Genomic DNA, 17,429 nt, shown 5'->3' with positions numbered 1-17,429 from the left:
GATTTCTCTGCATTAACACTTTGTTTACTTTGATTTCTGTGCATTAATACCTTGTTTACGTTGATTTCTGTGCATTAACACTTTGTTTACTGTGATTTTTGTGCATTCATACTTTGTTTACTTTGAGTTCTGTGAATTAACACTTTGTTTACTTTGATTTCTGTGCATTAACACTTTGTTTACTTTGATTTCTGTGCATTCATACTTTGTTTAGTTTGATTTCTGTGAATTAACACTTTGTTTACTTTCATTTCTGTGCTTTCATAATTTGTTTACTTTGACTTCTTTGAATTACCCACTTTGTTTACTTTGATTTCTGTGCATTAACACTTTGTTTGTTTTGATTTGTGTGCATTGATACTTTGTTTACTTTGATTTTTGTGCATTAATACTTTGTTTACTTTGATTTTTGTGCATTAATACTTTGTTTACTTTGATTTATGTGCATTAACACTTTGTTTACTTTGATTTATGTGCATTAACACTTTGTTTACTTTGATTTCTGTAAATTCATACTTTTTTAACCTTGATTTCTGTGCATTCATACTTTGTTTACTTTGATTTCTGTGAATTAACACTTTTTCTTACTTTGATTTCTCTGCATTAACACTTTGTTTGTTTTGATTTGTGTGCATTGATACTTTGTTTACTTTGATTTCTGTGCATTCATACTTTGTTTACTTTTGAGTTCTGTGAATTAACACTTTGATTTCTGTGCATTCATACTTTGTTTACTTTGATTTACATGCATTCATACTTTTTTAACTTTGATTTCTGTGCATTTATACTTTGTTTACTTTGATTTATGTGCATTAACACTTAGTTTACTTTGATTTATGTGCATTAACACTTAGTTTACTTTGATTTATGTGCATTCATACTTGGTTTACTTTGATTTCTGTGAATTAACACTTTGTTTACTTTGATTTCTCTGCATTAACACTTTGTTTACTTTGATTTCTGTAAATTCATACTTTTTTAACCTTGATTTCTGTGCATTCATACTTTGTTTACTTTGATTTATGTGCATTAATACTTTGTTTACTTTGATTTCTGTGAATTAACACTTTTTCTTACTTTGATTTCTCTGCATTAACACTTTGTTTGTTTTGATTTGTGTGCATTGATACTTTGTTTACTTTGATTTCTGTGCATTCATACTTTGTTTACTTTGATTTACATTCATTCATACTTTTTTAACTTTGATTTCTGTGCATTTATACTTTGTTTACTTTGATTTATGTGCATTAACACTTAGTTTACTTTGATTTATGTGCATTAACACTTAGTTTACTTTGATTTATGTGCATTCATACTTGGTTTACTTTGATTTCTGTGGATTAACACTTTGTTTACTTTGATTTCTCTGCATTAACACTTTGTTTACTTTGATTTTTGTGCATTAATACTTTGTTTACGTTGATTTCTGTGCATTAACACTTTGTTTACTTTGATTTATGTGCATTAATACTTTGTTTACTTTGATTTCTGTGAATTAACACTTTTTCTTACTTTGATTTCTCTGCATTAACACTTTGTTTGTTTTGATTTGTGTGCATTGATACTTTGTTTACTTTGATCTCTGTGCATTCATACTTTGTTTACTTTTGAGTTCTGTGAATTAACACTTTGATTTCTGTGCATTCATACTTTGTTTACTTTGATTTACATGCATTCATACTTTTTTAACTTTGATTTCTGTGCATTTATACTTTGTTTACTTTGATTTATGTGCACTAACACTTAGTTTACTTTGATTTATGTGCATTAACACTTAGTTTACTTTGATTTATGTGCATTCATACTTGGTTTACTTTGATTTCTGTGAATTAACACTTTGTTTACTTTGAATTCTCTGCATTAACACTTTGTTTACTTTGATTTCTGTGCATTAATACTTTGTTTACGTTGATTTCTGTGCATTAACACTTTGTTTACTGTGATTTTTGTGCATTCATACTTTGTTTACTTTGAGTTCTGTGAATTAACACTTTGTTTACTTTGATATATGTGCATTCACACTTTGTTTACTTTGATTTCTGTGCATTCATAATTGGTTTACTTTGATTTCTGTGCGTTCATACTTTGTTTACGTTGATTTCTGGGAATAAACACTTTGTTTATGTTGATTTCTGTGCATTAATACTTTGTTTACTGTGATTTCTGTGCATTAATACTTTGTTTACTTTGAGTTCTGTGAATTAACACTTTGTTCACTTTGATTTCTCTGCATTAACACTTTGTTTACTTCGATTTCTGTGCATTCATACTTTGTTTACTTTGAGTTCTGTGAATTAACACTTTGTTTACTTTGAGTTCTGTGCATTCATACTTTGTTTACTTTGAGTTCTGTGAATTAACACTTTGTTTACTTTGATTTCTCTGCATTAACACTTTGTTCACTTTGATTTCTCTTTATTAACACTTTGTTTACTTTGATTTATGTGCATTCATACTTAGTTTACTTTGATTTCTGTGCATTCAGAATTAGTTTACTGTGTGGGATTAACAAAAACAATCATAATTGAAGTGAGAATTGAAAAAAAAAAGGGCTATTTGTCCAAAAACTGATGTAAAAATATGAAAATAAATTTTATATATATATGTTTATACATTGTATGTATTCTACTATGAAGGAGTCAATCTCTTCAAGCTTTAAAATACAAATATTGTTATTTTGGGGTTTAACCCTTTAAAGTCCAGTATGTTTACATATCTACATAGTTTTATTGTTGTATTAGGAAAAAATATTCTTCATTCTTTTGAATAATTTATTGTATGGAATTTACACAACAATGGCTTAGAATCAACTAAAATAAAAAAAAATAAAAAACTGAATTTAAAACACAAATTAACGGAGCAATACAGAAGTACAACACATTTAATGCAAGGCTAAACAAGTCAATAATAGCAATAATATTTTTTCATAACAACAGTAATATTAATAGCAATAATGATAAATAAAAAAACAACAAATTAATCACATTTGTTTTTATTATTAACATCACTTATCGTCAACTCCTTCATAGCCATTAATAATTAAAACACATCAAAGTGAGAAATACTACTAATACTGATTTTTTTGGTGCGTGTGTGTGTGTGTGTATGTGTGTGTGTGTGTGTGTGTGTGTGTGTGTGTGTGTGTGTGTGTGTAGATTGCAGGTGTTTCTGAATACTTACGGCATCCAGACTCAGACGCCGCAGCAGGTGGAGCCCATTCAGATCTGGCCTCAGAAGGAACTTGTGAAGGTAACACACACACACATTTATGCAAAATACTGTGTGTGTGTACATGTATAAATGTATATATATGTTATATATATATATATGTATGTGTGTGTGTGTACAAACCCCCAAAGCAGTGAAGTTGTCACAATGTGTAAATGGTACAAACCCCGTTTCCATATGAGTTGGGAAATTGTGTTAGATGTAAATATAAACAGAATACAATGATTTGCAAATCATTTTCAAGCCATATTCAGTTGAATATGCTACAAAGACAACATATTTGATGTTCAAAATCAAACTTTATTTTTTTTTGCAAGTAATAATTAACTTAGAATTTCATGGCAGCAATATGTGCCAAAGTAGTTGGGAAAGGGCATGTTCACCACTGTGTTACATCACCTTTTCTTTGAACAACACTCAATAAACGTTTGGGAACTGAGGAAACTAATTGTTGAAGCTTTGAAAGTGGAATTCTTTCCCATTCTTGTTTTATGTAGAGCTTCAGTCCTTCAACAGTCCGGGGTCTCCGCTGTCCTATTTTACGCTTCACACATTTTCCATGGGAGACAGGTCTGGACTGCAGGCGGGCCAGGAAAGTACCCGCACTCTTTTTTAACGAAGCCACGCTGTTGTAACACGTATTGAATGTGGTTTGGCATTGTCTTGCTGAAATAAGCAGGGGCGTCCATGATAACATTGCTTAAATGACAACATATGTTGCTCCAAAACCTGTATGTACCTTTCAGCATTAATGGTGCCTTCACAGATGCGTAAGTTACCCATGCCTTGGGCACTAATGCACCCCCATACCATCACACATGCTGGCTTTTACACTTTGCCTCCATAACAGTCTGGATAGTTCGCTTCCCCTTTGGTCCGGATGACACGATGTCAAATAGTTCCAAAATCAATTTGAAATGTAGACTCGTCACACAACAGAACACTTTTCCACTTTGCATCAGTCCATCTTTGATGATCTCGGCCCCAGAGAAGCCGGCGGCAATTCTGGATGTTGTTGATAAATTGCTTTCGCTTTGCATAGTAGAGCTTTAACTTGCACTTACAGATGTAGCGACAAACTGTATTTAGTGACAGTGGTTTTCCGAAGTGTTCCTGAGTTCCTTTAGAGATTGATGTCGGTTTTTGATACAGTGCCGTCTGAGGGATGGAAGGTCACGGTCATTCAATGTTGGTTTCCGGCCATGCCGCTTACGTGGAGTGATTTCTCCAGATTCTCTGAACCTTTTGACGATATTATGGAGCATAGATGTGAAATCCCTGACCACCTGAGGGCACCACAGACTGTGAATGCTTTTTTTTTTAAAGGCCTCAAAACGCTTCATTTAAATAAATAAAAAAGGCTCTTTTTTTAAGATATATGCATACTAATTCTAGCTTTTTGGCTGTTATATTTTTTATTTGTATTATCTTTTTATTTATTATTATTTTTTTAATACACTGTAGCACTTTGAGGTTGTTTGCTCAATGTAAAGTCTTTTTTACAAATAAAATCTATCATTATTATTATTATTTTGGCGAGAACCGGTTTGACGCTTTGCATAGTAGAGCTTTAACTTGCACTTACAGACGTAGCGACAAACTGTATTTAGTGACAGTTGTTTTCCGAAGTGTTCCTGAGCCCATGTGGTGATATCCTTTAGAGATTGATGTCGGTTTTTGATACAGTGCCGTCTGAGGGATGGAAGGTCACGGTCATTCAATGATAGTTTCCGGCCATGCCTCTTACGTGGAGTGATTTCTCCAGATTCTCTGAACCTTTTGATGATATTATGGAACGTAGATGTTGAAATCCCTGACCACCTGAGGGTACCACAGACTGTGAATGCTTTTTTTTTTAAAGGCCTCAAAACGCTTCATTTAAATAAATAAAAAAGGCTCTTTTTTTAAGATATATGCATACTAATTCTAGCTTTTTGGCTGTTATATTTTTTATTTGTATTATCTTTTTATTTATTATTATTTTTTTAATACACTGTAGCGCTTTGAGGTTGTTTGCTCAATGTAAAGTCTTTTTTACAAATAAAATCTATCATTATTATTATTATTTTGGCTAGAACCGGTTTGACGCTTTGCATAGTAGAGCTTTAACTTGCACTTACAGACGTAGCGACAAACTGTATTTAGTGACAGTTGTTTTCCGAAGTGTTCCTGAGCCCATGTGGTGATATCCTTTAGAGATTGATGTCGGTTTTTGATACAGTGCCGTCTGAGGGATGGAAGGTCACGGTCATTCAATGCTGGTTTCCGGCCATGCCGCTTACGTGGAGTGATTTCTCCAGATTCTCTAAACCTTTTGATGATATTATGGAACGTAGATGTTGAAATCCCTGACCACCTGAGGGCACCACAGACTGAATGCTTCTTTTTTTTTTAAAAAGGCCTCAAAACGCTTCATTTAAATAAATAAAAAAGCCTCTTTTTTAAGATATATGCATACTAGTTCTAGCTTTTAGGCTGTTATATTTTTTATTTGTATTTATTTGTATTATCTTTTTATTTATTATTATTTTTTAATACACTGTGGCGCTCCGAGGTTGTTTGCTCAATGTAAAGTCTTTTTTACAAATAAAATCTATCATTATTGTTATTATTTTGGCGAGAACCGGTTTGACGCTTTGCATAGTAGAGCTTTAACTTGCACTTACAGACGTAGCGACAAACTGTATTTAGTGACAGTGGTTTTCCGAAGTGTTCCTGAGCCCATGTGGTGATATCCTTTAGAGACTGATGTCGGTTTTTGAAACAGTGCCGTCTGAGGGATGGAAGGTCAAGGTCACTCAATGTTGGTTTCCGGCCATGCCGCTTACGTGGAGTGATTTCTCCAGATTCTCTGAACCTTTTGACGATATTATGGAGCGTGGATGTTGAAATCCCTGACCACCTGAGGGTACCACAGACTGTGAATGTTTTTTTGTTTTTTTTTAAAAAGGCCTCAAAACGCTTCATTTAAATAAATAAAAAAAGCCTCTTTTTTTTTAAGATATATGCATACAAGTTCTAGCTTTTTGGCTGTTATAATTTTATTTGTATTTATTTGTATTATCTTTTTATTTATTATTATTTTTTAATACACTGTGGCGCTTTGAGGTTGTTTGCTCAATGTAAAGTCTTTTTTACAAATAAAATCTATCATTATTATTATTATTTTGGCGAGAACCGGTTTGACGCTTTGCATAGTAGAGCTTTAACTTGCACTTACAGACGTAGCGACAAACTGTATTTAGTGACAGTGGTTTTCCGAAGTGTTCCTGAGCCCATGTGGTGATATCCTTTAGAGACTGATGTCGGTTTTTGAAACAGTGCCGTCTGAGGGATGGAAGGTCACGGTCATTCAATGTTGGTTTCCGGCCATGCCGCTTACGTGGAGTGATTTCTCCAGATTCTCTGAACCTTTTGATGATATTATGGAGCGTAGATGTTGAAATTCCTGACCACCTGAGGGCACCACAGACTGTGAATTTTTTTTTTTTTTAAAGGCCTCAAAATGCTTCATTTAAATAAATAAAAAAGCCTCTTTTTTTTAAAGATATATGCATACAAGTTCTAGCTTTTTGGCTGTTATAATTTTATTTGTATTTATTTGTATTATCTTTTTATTTATTGTTATTTTTTAATACACTGTGGCGCTTTGAGGTTGTTTGCTCAATGTAAAGTCTTTTTTACAAATAAAATCTGTCATTACTATTATTATTTTGGCGAGAACCGGTTTGACTCCAGAATGGATTCACGATGGATTGGTTAGGTGCCCGAAGAGTCGCATCCTTCGTGCTGTCAGCTAGCGTCGCTTCTTCTCTCCATGACTTTCTAAGTCATCGACGGTGGCACACAAAATGGCGAACGTGTCGATGGCGCCGCCGGCCTGATCAATGCAGCAATCCATCAGATTACACGTCAGCAGCCGGCCCTTCATATCCCGGCCCGACTCGTCCGCCGTTCGCTTTTTTTCCCCTCCCGCCATTAATCAAAGGCATGCCTTGATTGATCACCTGAGCGCCGATCGTTAACCCCAATCGATCGGCGTAATGGCGGCCACGCCGCCATCACTTCCCCCGCAGAAAGCTGCAGTTTGACGCCACGCCTGAAACTTCAGTGGATTGTCAGCGACTGCAGTCAGAAATTTATGATGAATACAATATAAATGATATAATCATGAATCTTCATCATTGGCAAACAGCTGGCAGACAAGGGGCTGATTTTGTCTTTTCTCTTGTCAAACTTGCACATTTTTCTTCTAAAATATTTCCTGCGAGGCAGAACTCGAATGTCCACTGCGAGAAACTAATCGGAAGTTTTAACCTTTGTGTTAGATGTAAATATAAACAGAATACCATGATTTTTAAATCCTTTTCAAGCCATATTCAGTTGAATATGCTACAAAGACAACATATTTGATGTTCAAACTCATAAACACTTTGTTTTTTGGTGCAAATAATCATTAACTTTAGAATTTGATGCCAGCAACATGTGGCGAAGAAGTTGGGAAAGGTGGCATTAAATACTGATAAAGTTGAGGAATGCTCATCAAACACTTATTTGGAACATCCCACAGGTGTGCAGGCTAATTGGGAACAGGTGGGTGCCATGATTGGGTATAAAAGCAGCTTCCATGAAATGCTAAGTAATTCACAAACAAGGATGGGGCGAGGGTCACCACTTTGTGAACAAATGTGTGAGCAAATTGTCTCAACAAGCTATTGCAAGGAATTTCGGGATTTTACCATCTACGGTCCGTAAAATCATGAAAAAGTTCAGAGAATCAGGAGAAATCACTGCACGTAAGCGATGATATTACGGACCTTTGATTCCTCAGGCGGTACTGCATCAAAAACCCCACATCAGTCTGTAAAGGATATCCCCACATGGGCTCAGGAACACTTCATAAAACCACTGTCAGTAACTACAGTTGGTCGCTACATCTGTAAGTGCAAGTTAAAGCTCTACTATGCAAAGCCAAACCCATTTATCAACAACACCCAGAAAGGCCGCCGGCTTCTCTGGGCCCGAGCTCATCTAAGATGGACTGATGCAAAGTGGAAAAGTGTTCTGTGGTCTGACGAGTCCACATTTCAAATTGTTTTGGGAAATATTTGACATTGTGTCTTCCGGACCAAAGGGGAAGCGAACCATCCAGACTGTTATCGACGCAAAGTGTAAAAGCCAGCATGTGTGATGGTATGGGGGTGCATTAGTGCCCAAGGCATGGGTAACTTACACATCTGTGAAGGCACCATTAATGCTGAAAGGTACATACAGGTTTTGGAGCAACATATGTTGCCATCCAAGCAACGTTATCATGGACGCCCCTGCTTATTTCAGCAAGACAATGCCAAACCACATTCAACACGTGTTACAACAGCGTGGCTTTGTAAAAAAAAAGAGTGCGGGTACTTTCCTGGCCCGCCTGCAGTCCAGACCTGTCTCCCATGGAAAATGTGTGGCGCATTATGAAGCGTAAAATAGGACAGTGGAGACCCCGGACTGTTGAACGACTGGAGCAAGAATGGGAAAGAATTCCACTTTCAAAGCTTCAACAATTAGTTTCCTCAGTTCCCAAACGTTTATTGAGTGTTGTTAAAAGAAAAGGTGATGTAACACAGTGGTGAACATGCCCTTTCCCAACTACTTTGGCACGTGTTGCAGCCATGAAATTCTAAGTTAATTATTATTTGCAAAAAAAAAATAAAGTTTATGAGTTTGAACATCAAATATGTTGTCTTCGTAGCATATATTTACATCTAACACAATTTCCCAACTCATATGGAAACAGAAGGAGATTAAGGGTCTTCGAGGTCTAGCTCCTCCTTGGCATTATCGCCAGACTGTGTTTTTGTTTGCAGCGTAGACGGGCGACAAACACTTCCTGTCACTTTTCTTTTGCGTAGCGTGCAGGACATGGCCGCCCCTCATTATCGCACGTAAGGAAGTAACCGTCTGTCGAGGTGGTCGCCAGCACCTTTCAGGATGACGCACACCTGACCTGTTGTCCTTCTCTTGTTCCACCCGCGGGGTTTTACAGCCCGCCTTTGTCACAACGCCCCCCCGGCGTGTCATCGGCCAGGTCGCCGCCGTCTGATTGCGAGTCGGCAGGAAGAGAGCGAGGGCGCTCAGCTGAATATTAAATCCCGATGTGTTTATCTCGCCGTCACCGCCATCGCAGAGAACCGCTGCCCCCTCAGCTCGTCCCCCGAAGTGGCAATTACATTGCCCTCGCTTTGCACCCCCCAAATGCTGGGCCCCCGTCTAGATGAGTGAAAATAATCGCTACACAACAAGGTCTGACATTTTGCGCCGTGTTGTGAATTTGGTCACCCGCCACTTCCTGTCGGCAGTTTTTGTTATGCATCAACCTGACTTATGTGAGCTCGACCTGTCAGCAAATACTGCGTGTATTCTGTCTTATGCATGTTGAAATAAGTAAAGGAGTTCGAGTCACCAATCTTGAGTTACAATACGATACCTTATTGTGGTTAGGAGCTGGGCGATAAAACGATATCAATATACTGTAATACCGCGCTCGCCTTTGGAGCACAGACATAACTTCCTGCCACTAAACCTGCAGAGAATACTTCTTCTCAGGTTTCTTTGTGTTTATATGTTTTCATTTATTCATCCTCTGCTTAAAAGACATAAACCCCGATTCTGACTTCCTGCTAAACCAATCTGTCAACTGGGTATCAGTTAGCATGCTAATCGCTAACTAACAATTAACACGATAATCGCTAGCTGACAGCTGCCGCATGAATCGCTAGCTAATAAATAGCCTGCTAACAATTAGCTGCTAATCGCTAGCCGACAACTGCCACGTTAATCGCTGGCTAACAATTACCACGCTAGTTGCTAGCTGTAAAACTACCGCATTAGTCGCTAGCTATTAACTGGCATTGGAATCGCTCGCTAACAATTAGCACGCTAATCGCTAGTTGACCACTGCCACATGAATCGCTAGGTAAAATAGCCTGTTAAAAATTAGCATGCTAATCGCTAGCTGACAACTGCCGCGCTAATCTGTAGTTAACAAATAGCTAGCGAATCGCTAGCTAACAATTACCACGATAGTTGCTAGTTGACAGCTAGCATTAGTCGCTAACTATCAACTGGCATTCGAATCGCTAGCTAACAATTAGCACGCTAATCGCTAGTTGACCACTGCCACATGAATCGCTAGGTAAAAATACCCTGCTAAAAATTAGCATGCTAATCGCTAGCTGACAACTGCCGAACTAATCTATAGCTAACAAATAGCCCGCTAATTGCTAGCTAACAATTACCGCACTAGTTGATAGCTTGCATTAGTCGCTAGCTATCAACTGGCATTCAAATCGCTAGCTAACAATTGGCACACTAATCGTGAGTTGACCACTGCTACATGAATCGCTAGTTAAAAAATAGCCCGCTAAACATTTGCATGCTAATCGCTAGCTGACAACTGCCGCACTAATCTCTAGTTAACAAATGGCCCGCTAATCGCTAACTAACAATTACCACGCTAGTTGCTAGTTGACAGCTAGCATTAGTCGCTAGCTATCAACTGGCATTCGAATCGCTAGCTAACAATTAGCACGCTAATCGCTAGTTGACCACTGCCACATGAATCGCTAGGTAAAAATACCCTGCTAAAAATTAGCATGCTAATCGCTAGCTGACAACTGCCGAGCTAATATATAGCTAACAAATAGCCCACTAATCGCTAGCTAACAATTACCGCGCTGGTTGATAGCTAGCATTAGTCGCTAGCTATCAACTGGCATTCGAATCGCTAGCTAACAATTGGCACACTAATCGTGAGTTGACCACTGCCACATGAATCGCTAGTTAAAAAATAGCCTGCTAAAAATTAGCATGCTAATCGCTAGCTGACAACTGCCGCACTAACTTCTAGTTAACAAATAGCCCGCTAATCGCTAGCTAACAATTACCACGCTAGTTGCTAGTTGACAGCAAGCATTAGTCGCTAACTATCAACTGGCATTCGAATCGCTAGCTAACAATTAGCACGCTAATCGCCAGTTGACCACTGCCACGTGAATTGCTAGGTAAAAATAGCCTGCTTTGTTGTACTTGTGCAATGACAATAAAGACCCATCTATCTATCTATCTATCTATCTATCTATCTATCTATCTATCTATCTATCTATCTATCTATCTATCTATCTATCTATCTATCTATCTATCTTAGCATGCTAATCGCTACCTGACAACTGCCGCATGAATTGCTCTCTAACAAATAACCTGCTAACATTCGGCACTTTAATCGCTGGCTGACAACTCCTGCATACCACATCAATTGCTAGCTAACAAATAGCCTGCTAATCTCTAGCAAACATTTAGTACTTTAGTTACTAGCTAAAAAATACTGCATTAATCGCTAGTTATCAGCTAGCATCGCTAACTAACAATAAGCTCTCTAATCGCTAGCTGACAACTGCCGCGTGAATATCTAGCTAACATATAGCCTGCTAACAATTAGCAGGCTAATTGCTAGCTGACAACTACCGCTTTAATTTCTAGTTAACAATTAGCATGCTAATCGCTAGCTAACAATTAGCATGTTAGTTGCTAGCTAAAAAACTACCGCAATAACCGCTATCTATCAACTAGCATGCTAATCCTTAGCTAAAAATTATCACGCTAATCGCTAGCAGAAAACTACCGAATGAATCGCTAGTTATCAAATAGCCTGCTCACAAAATGACACGCTAGTCGTTAGCTTACAACTGTCGCATGAATCGCTAGTTAAGAAATAGCCCGTTAGTCGCTAGTTAAAAATTATCACTCATGTTGCTAGCTGAAAAACTACCACATTCATCGCTGGCTATCAACTGGCATGCTAATCGCTAGCTAACAATTACCACGCTAATCGCTAGCTGACAACTGCCACATGAATGGCAAGCTAACAAATAGCCCGTTAACAATTAGCAGAGTAATTGCTAGCTGACAACTACCGCCTTAATCGCTAGTTAACAACTAGCCTGCTAATCGCTATTTAACAATTAGAACGCTAATCACTACCTAACAAATGCCAAATTATTTGCTAGCTAACATTGAACGTTAAGAGCTGTCTAAAAATTAGCACGCTAATTTCTAACTGACAACTACCGCATTAATCGCTGGCTAACATAAGCACACTAATTGCTTGCTGAAAAACTACTGCATTAATCGCTAGCTATCCACTAGCATGGTAATTGCTAACTAACAATCGCTAGCTACAAAATTGCTTGCTAAAAATTAGAACGCCAGTTGCTAGCTGACAACTACCGCATTCATCGCTAGCTCACAAATAGCCCACTTGTTGCCAGCTAACAACTAGCACACCAGTTGCTAGCTACCATGAATTCATTAACATGGACCCCGACTTAAACAAGTTGAAAAACTTATTGGGGTGTTACCATTTAGTGGTCAATTGTACAGAATATGTACTGTACTGTGCAATCTACTAATAAAAGTTTCAATCAATCAATAAAAAGCTGAAAAACTACTGCATTAATCGGTAGCTATCGACTGGCATGCTAATAACTAGCTAACAATTAGCATGCTAATCGCTAGCTGACAACTGCTGCATGAATGGCTATGGCTAGCTAACAAACAGCCTGCTAACAATTAGCACACGAATCGCTAGACGACAACTCCCGCATTAATCGTTAGCTAACAATTAGCACACTAGTTATTAGCTAAAAACTACTGCATTAATCGCTAGCTATCGACTGGCATGCTAATTGATAGCTAACAATTAGCATGTTAATTGCTAGCTGATAACTGCTGCACGAATGGCTAGCTATCAAATAGCCTGCTAACAATTAAGACTCTAATCGCTAGCCGACAACTACCGCTTTAATTGCTAGTTAAAAATTAGTATGCTAATCACTAGATAACAATTAGCACGTTAGTTGCTAGCTAAAAAAACAATTGCAATAATCGCTATCAATCAACTAGCATGCTAATAGTTAGCTAACAATTATCACGCTAATCGCTAGCTGACAATTTCCGCATGAACCGCTAGCTAAAACTTGCTAACAATTAGCAGTCTAATCGATAGCTAAGAACTACCGCTTGAATCGCTAGCTAACTAATAGCCTGCTCACCAAAATTGCACGCTAATCGCTAGCTTACAACTGCCGCATGAATCTCTAGCTAACAAATAGCTCGCTAATCGCTAGCTAAAAATTAGCACGCTAGTTGCTAGCTTAAAAACTACCGCATTAATTTCTAGCTATCCATTAGCATGCTAATCGCTAATAAACAATTAGCAGGGTAATCAAAAGCTGACAACTGCCACATGAATGGTAAGCTAACAAATAGCCTGCTAACATTTAGCAGGCTAATTGCTAGCTGACAACTACCGCGTTAATTGGTAGCTAAAAAACTAGCATGCTAATTGCTAAATAACAACTAGCGCACTAATCTTGAATATTTTAGCTTCTTATCACTTTTTATAAGCTGTTTTTTTAAGGTTGGAGCAGCACTTTCATCCATCCATTTTCTACTGCTTGTCCTTTTTGCTTCCGTGTTTATACGAATTAGCATCTTTAGCTTGTATAGCAACAAAGTCCTCCTTTTCTTGCTGACGGCATCACTTTGGGGGATGGCAGGTCTGGGGCGACGTGTCCCAGTTTGAGGCGCTCGCTGCCCCCAAACAGGCGGCAGGTGACATCGGGTATTGAACAGTTTGGATGGTGAGGAGGGGTGCGCGTAACGATCGGCTGAGCTGTCCATCACACTCGTGTGTGTGTGTGTGTGTGTGTGTGTGTGTGTGTGTGTGTGTGTGTGTGTGTGTGTGTGTGTGTGTGTGTCGCAGGCGTACCGTTTCCTGGCCGTCAATAAGAAGCTGGGCCTAAGTGGGCGTCCAGATCGACCCGTGGGCTGCATCGGCACCTCCAAGGTACTCGCACACACGCACTCTCGACACGTGCACGCCCACGCAGGTCACAGGTGAACACTCCCACGCCAGGAAAGGTTGGCATGTCGGGTGTTGCTGTGGGGAAGTAAAAACGTGGTCAAAGTTCTGTCCGAGTCCCTCACAGCCGATGTGTGTATATCATGCACTCTTTAGACCACAGAGCACTAGTGAACCACGCCATCTAGTGGACGTTGGGGGTGATTTTGCTTAATGACCATGAACTGTGCTTTGAAGTGTGCACAGCATTTTTTTTTTTTTACATAAATGACTTTTCACGCACTTGACACAACCTGCTCACTCATCTTTGTGGAGGTTGTAAAAAAAAGAAATGTCCAAGCACGACACATAATTCAAAATGATACGCATTTAAATCCATGACAATGCATGATGGGAAAAAAGCAATTTCAAACAAGAGAGGAGTCGAACTTTCATCTAATTTTGATACCAAAATGTATAAAATTTTAATTATATATCATATATATATATATATATATATATATATATATATATATATATATATATATATATATATACATATATATACTGTATATATTTAAAAAGTATATATATATGTACAAATATATACATATATATGTATATATATATATTTATATGTATATATATGTGTGTGTGTATATATATGCATACACAAATATATACATATGTATGTATATAGATACATATATATACACACACACGTGTATTTATATATATATATATATATATATATATATATATATATATATGTATGTGTGTGTGTGTGTGTGTATATATGTATCTATATACATACATATGTATGTATGTATATATATGTATATATGTATATATACATGTGTGTATATATATATATATATATATATACATATATATACTGTGTATATTTAAAAAGTATATATATATATGTATATGTACAAATATATACATATATATATATATATATATATACATATATATACATATATATGTGTGTGTGTGTATATATATGTATCTATATACATACATATATGTATGTATGTGTGTGTATATATGTATCTATATACATATATGTATGTATGTATGTATGTATGTGTGTATATATATGTATCTGTATCCATACATATATGTATGTATGTATATATATGCATATACAAATATATACATACGTATATATATAGTATATTGACACACACACACGTGTATTTATATATATATATATATGTGTGTGTGTATATATATGTATCTATATACATACATGTATGTATATATATGCATAGACAAATATATACATACGTATATATGTAGTATATATACACACACGTGTATTTATATATATATATATATATATATATATATATATATATACACACACGTGTATTTATATATATATATATATGTGTGTGTGTGTGTGTGTGTCTGTGTATATATATGTATCTATATACATACATATGTATGTATATAGATGCATATATATATATATATATATATATATATATATATATATATATATATATATATATATATATATATATATATGTGCGTGTTAATATACACGCAGTTGGCTTTTTTTTTTAGCTCAATGTGGCCCCCAGGTCAAAAGGTTTGGACTTCTTTTTAATCAAAAGACCAATGTGGTCTACATGATGCAAGGAAAGACCGCTAATACCACACCACCATAGCCGCGCTCACCCTTTAGAGCATAGTTTTCGCTGTGTTTACTTGTTTTAATTTATTCATCCCTCTGCTTCAAAGACATAAACCTCGTTTCTGACTCGCTGCCCAACTACTGGCCGGTCTCGCACCTCCCCTTTATCTCTAAAATCCTCCAGAAAAAATTGTCGCACAGCCGCTCAATGAATAGTTTGCATCTAACAATCTTTGTGAACCCTCTAACTTTCACACGTTGATACTTGAGTTACAACACGATACAGTATTGTGGTTAGGGCTGGGCGATACAACGATATCAATATACTGTAATACCGCGCTCACCCTTTTGAGCACAGCTCTAACTTCCTACCACTAAACCTGCAGGAGATAGTTATTCTCAGTTTTCGCTATGTTTAAATGTTTTCATCCATTCGTCCTCAGTTTCAAAGATGTAAACCTCGATTCTGACTCGCTGCTCAACTACCGGCCGGTGTCGCACCTCCCCTTTATCTCTAAAATCCTCCCCCAAAAATTGTCTCACAGCCGCTCAATGAATAGTTTGCATCTAACAATCTTTGTGAACCCTTTAACTTTCACACGTTGATACTTGAGTTACAATACGATACAGTATTGTGGTTAGGGCTGGGCGATATAACGATATCAATATACTGTAATACCGCGCTCACCCTTTTGAGCACAGCTCTAACTTCCTGCCACTAAACCTACAGGTGATAGTTATTCTCAGTTTTCGCTATGTTTAAATGTTTTCATCCATTCGTCCTCAGCTTCAAAGACGTAAAGTTCGATTCTGACTCGCTGCTCAACTACCGGCCGGTGTCGCACCTCCCCTTTATCTCTAAAGTCCTCCAAAAGAAATTGTCTCACAGCCCCTCAATGAATACTTTGCGTCTAACAATCTTTGTGAATTCTTTAACTTCCACACTTTGATACTTGAGTTACAATGTGATACAGCATTGTGGTTAGGGCTGGGCGATATAACGATATCAATATACTGTAATACCGCGCTCACCCTTTTGAGCACAGCTCTAACTTCCTGCCACTAAACCTACAGGAAATAGTTATTCTCAGTTTTCGCTATGTTTATTGTTTTCATCCATTCGTCCTCAGCTTCAAAGACGTAAACCTCGATTCTGACTCGCTGCTCAACTACCGGCCGGTGTCGCACCTCCCCTTTATCTCTAAAGTCCTCCAAAAGAAATTGTCTCACAGCCCCTCAATGAATACTTTGCATCTAACAATCTTTGTGAATTCTTTAACTTTCACACTTTGATACTTGAGTTACAATGTGATACAGCGTTGTGGTTAGGGTAAGGCGATAAAACGCTATCAATATACTGTAATTCAGCATTTACTCTTTAGAGCACAGCTCTAACTTCCTGCCACTAAACCTACAGAAAATAGTTATTCTCAGGTTTGTCTTTGTTTACATGTTTTCATTTATTCATCCTGTGTTTAAAAGCTATAAATCTCGATTCTGACTTCCTGCTAAACTACCAACCGGTGTCGCACCTCCCCTTTATCTCTAAAATCCTTTCAAAAAAATGGTTGCACAACAGCTAAATGAATTGTTTGCATCTAACAATCTTTGTGAAACCTTTTACTGTCACCCTTTGCAGTATTTTCTTCCACTTTATGAATTATT

General features: G+C 37.1%; 1 protein-coding gene across 2 annotated transcripts in view; it reads left to right on the top strand.

The window, feature by feature from the left end:
- LOC133546671 (phosphorylase b kinase regulatory subunit beta-like) overlaps positions 1-17,429 on the top strand; it is a 95,890-nt gene that overhangs the window by 508 nt on the left and 77,953 nt on the right. For both annotated transcript variants that reach the window (XM_061892471.1, XM_061892462.1), the window contains exons 2-3: positions 3,156-3,249; positions 14,042-14,125. The gene's annotated coding sequence lies outside the window, so the exon portion shown is untranslated. The remainder of the gene's footprint in view (positions 1-3,155; positions 3,250-14,041; positions 14,126-17,429) is intronic.

The sequence above is a fragment of the Nerophis ophidion genome, linkage group LG02 (genome assembly GCF_033978795.1).
Source record: "Nerophis ophidion isolate RoL-2023_Sa linkage group LG02, RoL_Noph_v1.0, whole genome shotgun sequence".
In the NCBI taxonomy this organism is placed as follows: Eukaryota; Metazoa; Chordata; class Actinopteri; order Syngnathiformes; family Syngnathidae; genus Nerophis; species Nerophis ophidion.
The sequence above is the reverse complement of the archived record's forward strand: the minus strand, read 5'-3'. Positions and strand labels throughout refer to the sequence as shown.